Here is a 6,058-nt window from a genome sequence, read left to right as displayed (position 1 = left end):
GGGTTCATTTATAGCAGCAAATGCTACGGAGCCCAAGTAATAACAACAGGGCAAACTCAAAATCTGTGCCAGGCACTGATCCGGGGGTGGCAGGTGTATTAGCACATTAACCTTTGGGATAACCCATGAGGTAGGTATCATTACTCTCGTTTTATTTTTTATTTAATAAAATGTTTATTTACTTATTCATTTGACTGCATTGGGTCTTAGTTGCGGCACTTGGGATCTTTGCTGCATCGTGCTGGCTCTTTCCCTTTGGCGCAAGGACTCTCTAGTTGTGGCATGCGGGTTTACTTGCTCCATAGCATGCGGGGATCTTAGTTCCCGGATGAGAGATGGAACCCACGTCCCTTGCACTGCAAGGTAAATTCTTAATCACAGGGTCACCAGTGAAGTCCCTTTAAATTTTCATTTTTGCCCATATCCTGTGACACGTGGGATTTTAGTTCCTTGACCAGGAATTGAACATCCACCACCTGCACTGAAAGTACAGAATCTTAACCCATGGACCACCAGGGAAGTCCCCACTAGTCCCGTTTTATAGAGAAGCAGTTGGATCCCAATCACAGAGTCAGAAAGCAATAGATGAACCAGGGTAAGGGCCCAAGCCACTTGGCTCCAAAATCTGTGCTCATAAGCACATCATTCCTGAGGAATGAAAAAATGAGCCACTTTGGGGTGAACATCTAAGGATATGGCCCCACGTCTGACCTGGCAGGATACGTGCAGCTGGTTAGGAGTTGCTAGGAAGGCTCCGGGGACTGGAAGAACTAATATTGTTAAAATGGTCACACTACCCAAATCAATTGACAGATTTAGTGTGATCCCTATCAAATTATCCATGACATTTTCCACAGAACTAGAGCAAATAAGCCTAAAATTTATAAGAAACCACAGAAGACCCAGAATTGCTAAAGCAATCCTGAGGCAAAAGAACAAGGTTGGAGGCATAAATCTCCCAGACCCAAGACAATACTAAAAAGTTACAATAATCAAAACCGCATTGTGCAGCATTGGCGTAAAAACAGACATATGGATAAATGTAACACAATAGGGAGCCCAGAAATACACTCATATGCCTAATAGTCGATTATTCTTTGACAAAAGAGGAAGAAACATACAATGGAGAAAAGACACTCTCTTCAGCAAATGGTGTTGGGACAGCTGGACAGCTGCATGTAAATCAATGAAGTTAGAACACTCCCTCACACAATATACGAGAATAAACTCAAAATGATTTAAAGACCCAAATATAAGCATGGCACCATAAAATTCCTGGGAGAGAACATAGGCAAAACATTCTCGGACATAAATCATAGCATTATCTTCTTGCCTTATCAGTCTCCAAGGCAAAAGAAATTAAAGCAAAAACAAACAAATGGGAGCTAATCAACCTTAAAAGCTTTTGCACAGCAAAGGAAATCATAAACAAAACAAAAAGACAACCTATGTACTAGGATAAAATATTTGGAAATGCTAAGACCAACAAGGGCTTAATTTCCAAAGTATACAAACAGCTTATATAACTAAATATTAAAACACACACACACACACACAATCAAACATTGGGCAGAAGACCTAAATAGACATCTCTCCAAAGAAGACATACAAATGGCCAACAGGCACAGGAAATTATTCTCTAATTATTAGAGAAAAGAAAATTGAAACCACAACGAGGTATCACCTCACACCAGTCAGAATGGCCATCATCAAAAAGTCTACAAATAAATGCTGGGAAAGGTGAGAACAAAAAGGAACTCTCCTACACAGTTGGTGGGAATGTAAATTGGTGCAGCCATTATGAAAAACAGTATGGAGTTTCCTTAAAAAACTAAAAGTAGAGTTACCAAGTAGAGATCCAGCAATCCCACTCCTGAGCATATATCTGGAAAAGATGAAAACTCAATTTGGAAAGATACACGCACCTCTACATTCATAGCAACACTATTTACAATAGCCGAGACTTGGAAGCAACCTAAGTATCTATCAACAGATGAATGGATAAGATGTGATATATATATATATATGGAATATTACTCAGCTACCAAAAAGAATAAAATATTGAAATTTGCAGCAACACGGATGGACCTAGAGATTATCATACTGAGTAAAGTAAGGCAGGAAGAGAAAAACAAATATTATTTGGTATCATATATATGTGGAATCTAAACAATAATACAAATGAATTTATTTATAAAACAGACTCACAGACATAGAAAACAAGTTTATGGTTAACAAAGGGAATGTGGGGGTGGGATAAACGAATTAGGAGTTTGGGATTAACAGATACATACCAGTCCAAACTCTGGAATTCTGAACAAATGCATGGTTCCTAATTCAAGTCATTAAAAAGCAGTAGGTGATTTGTTACACAGTAGTATGTAACTGCTACAAGGTAAAAAGCAGAATTTGAATTTCAGTGTTTGACACCAAAGGCCAAATTCTTAACCACTATAAGCCACCATCATACTCTTATTTTCCTCAGATACATACTTCTTTCTGGCCTAGATAAAGACTTAAATTGCTCAGATGGTATAAAATGCCTTTACCTTATGATGTTCTCCTTTCTTCTCTAAGCTCTGGATTCCATGTTGACAGAATCCTTAGACATAAAAGGTTCGATGCTGATTGAAACTCCAGACCTGACCTTCCTCTGACCTCGTCATGGTCTCCAAAGTGCAGAATTAAGTCAAATTGGAATTACAGAGTGGGGACAGTTCACAGGGGACATTTCATTCACCCTAATAATAAAACCTAGCTGTCCCTGGGAATTCTCTGGCAGTCCAATGGTTAGGACTGTGTGCTCCCACTGCCAAGGGCCCACATGAAATTCCTGATCAGAGATCAGGGTCCCACAGGCCGTGCAACACGGCCAAACAAAACATCTATCAGGACAATTCAAGCGGGAGCATTTTCCATTCCAGGTGTGCTTTTCATGACTGAAGCTCCAAAACGCCTGACAAGCCTGTCATCTCTCCCAATATGAAGAGCTGCATCTAGTGCCCAGCCCTGGCACCTGACATGCGCTGGAGAAGAGCTCAAGGTATGCATGTGGCACTGTAACACCTTTTTCCAAAGGAATTGTCTGTGAAGAAGTCTTTGTAACGTTGACATTCTGTGACGCTGGTCAGGTTTCCTTAGAAACTCACAGACCATGTGAGTGGGGAGGGATGTATTGTTAGAAGGAGTCAGTACCAGCTTCACCTCAGTTCACCCCACGGCCCCTCGTCTCCCAGCTGGTTAGACCAGATTCCTCTCCTGATATCCTCAGGGCAATGTGCTGGTTCTGGAAGTCAGACAAGGTCACTTGGCATCTTCTTAGTCAAAGAAAAGCACAAGGCCAGCCCAGTTTCAAAAGGTGGACAGATTCTACTTATTGAGCTGCAAAGCTTTAGGCCATATTTAATCAGCCAGACTAGGCATGTGTGCATGTTAAGTTGCTTAAGGTGTGTCTGACTCTTTGGAACCCCATGGGCTGTAGCCCACCAGGCTCCTCTGTCCATGGAATTCTCCAGGAAAAATACTGGAGTGGGTAGCCATTCCTGTCTCCAGGACATCTTCCCGACCCAAGGATCAAACCCAGGTCTCCTGCATTACAGGCAGATTCTTTACTACCTGAGTCACCCCTTACACACAGCAATTCGGTATCAGCAACAACCTTGAAATAGACATCAATGTTTATCCATTTCACTGATCAAAAAAACTAAGGTCCAGAGAAGTAACTAGCCCAAGGTCACAGTTAGCACTCAACGAATCTATGTTTGACCTCTATACAAATAAGGAAAATTAAGTTTAGAGAGATGAAATCACTTCACTCTGATGAAGATCACAGAGCTAAACAAAGATTCACCTAAATGTCTGACTTCCTTGTCTGGGCATTTTCCTTGAATAAGCTGTGCTTTCTCAGGGAAGAATTTGCTTTAAGAGGTAGACTATTCCAGATTCTCCCAGAAAGAGGAGCCTGGCCACCAGGCAAAGAGGCAGACCAAGGCACTCAGACTTTCTTAGTGAGACAAAGCAAGAGGAGACCGACAGAGGCATCTGCTCGAGACCTGCCAAGCACAGGCCGTGCGGGCTGGGTCCCCAGTGGCACAGGTGAAGGAAGGACAGATGTGGTGAGCCTGGTTTTCCGTCGGTTTTCTTTTCTTTCTATTTTGATATGTAATGTCTTGTCAGTGGACCACATTCTGTCAGACCTCTCCACCATGACCCACCCATCTTGGCTTAGTTTCATTGAGTTAGACAAGGCTGTGGTGAAGGGATGGAGCCAAAACAAAAACAATACCCAGTTGTGGATGTGACTGGTGATAGAAGCAAAGTCCGATGCTGTAAAGAGCAATATTGTATAGGAACCTGGAATGTCAGGTCCATGAATCAAGGCAAATTGGAAGTAGTCAAACAGGAGATGGCAAGAGTGAACATCAACATTCTAGGAATCAACGAACTAAGATGGACTGGAATGGGTGAATTTAACTCAGATGACCATTATATCTACTACTGTGGGCAAGAATCCTTTAGAAGAAATGGAGTACCCATCGTGGTCAACAAAAGAGTTCAAAATGCAGTACTTGGATGCAATCTCAAAAATGATGGAATGATCTCTGTTCATTTCCAAGGCAAACCATTCAATATCACAGTAATCTGAGTCTATGCCCCAACCAGTAACGCTGAAGAAGCTGAAGTTGAATGGTTCTGTGAAGACCTACAAGATCTTTTAGAACCAACACCCAAAAAAGATGTCCTTTTCATTATAGGGGACTGGAATGAAAAAGTAGGAAGTCAAGAAACACCTGGAGTAACAGGCAAATTTGGCCTTGGAATACGGAATGAAGCAGGGCGAAGACTGATAGAGTTTTGCTAAGAAAATGCACTGGTCATAGCAAACACCCTCTTCCAACAACACAAGAGAAGACTCTACACATGGACATCACCAGATGGTCAACACCGAAATCAGACTGATTATATTCTTTGCAGCCAAAGATGGAGAAGCTCTATACAGTCAACAAAAACAAGACCAGGAGCTGACTGTGGCTCAGATCATGAACTCTTTATTGCCAAATTCAGACTTAATTTGAAGAAAGTAGGGAAAACCACTAGACCATTCAGGTATGACATAAGTCAAATCCCTTATGATTATACAGTGGAAGTGAGAAATAGATTTAAGGGCCTAGATCTGATAGATAGAGTGCCTGATGAACTATGGAATGAGGTTCATGACATTGTACAGGAGACAGGGATCAAGACCATCCCCATGGAAAAGAAATGCAAAAAAAGCAAAATGGCTGTCTGGGGAGGCCTTACAAATAGCTGTGAAAAGAAGAGAAGCGAAAAGCAAAGGAGGAAAGGAAAGATATAAGCATCTGAATGCAGAGTTCCAAAGAATAGCGAGAAGAGATAAGAAAGCCTTCCTCAGCAATCAGTACAAAGAAATAGAGGAAAACAACAGAATGAGAAAGACTAGAGATCTCTTCAAGAAAATTAGAGATACCAAGGGAACATTTCATGCAAAGATGAGCTCGATAAAGGACAGAAACGGTATGGACCTAACAGAAACAGAAGATATTAAGAAGAGGTGGCAAGAATACACAGAGGAACTGTACAAAAAGATCTTCACTACCCAGATAATCATGATGGTGTGATCACTCACCTAGAGCCAGACATCCTGGAATATGAAGTCAAGTGGGCCTTAGAAAGCATCACTACAAACAAAGTTAGTGGAGGTGATGGAATTCCAGTTGAGCTATTTCAAATCCTGAAAGATGATGCTGTGAAAGTGCTGCACTCAATAAGCCAGCAAATTTGGAAAACTCAGCAGTGGCCACAGGACTGGAAAGGGTCAGTTTTTATTCCAATCCCAAAGAAAGGCAATGCCAAAGAATGCTCAAACTACTGCACAATTGCACTCATCTCACATGCTAGTAAAGTAATGCTCAAAATTCTCCAAGCCAGGCTTTAGCAATATGTGAACCGTGAACTTCCAGTTGTTCAAGCTGGTTTTAGAAAAGGCAGAGGAACCAGAATCAAAATTGCCAACATCCTCTGGATCACCGAAAAAGCA

The sequence above is a fragment of the Bison bison genome, unplaced genomic scaffold (assembly GCF_000754665.1).
Source record: "Bison bison bison isolate TAMUID 2011002044 unplaced genomic scaffold, Bison_UMD1.0 scf7180017864481, whole genome shotgun sequence".
In the NCBI taxonomy this organism is placed as follows: Eukaryota; Metazoa; Chordata; class Mammalia; order Artiodactyla; family Bovidae; genus Bison; species Bison bison.
This window is presented reverse-complemented; position numbering follows the sequence as displayed.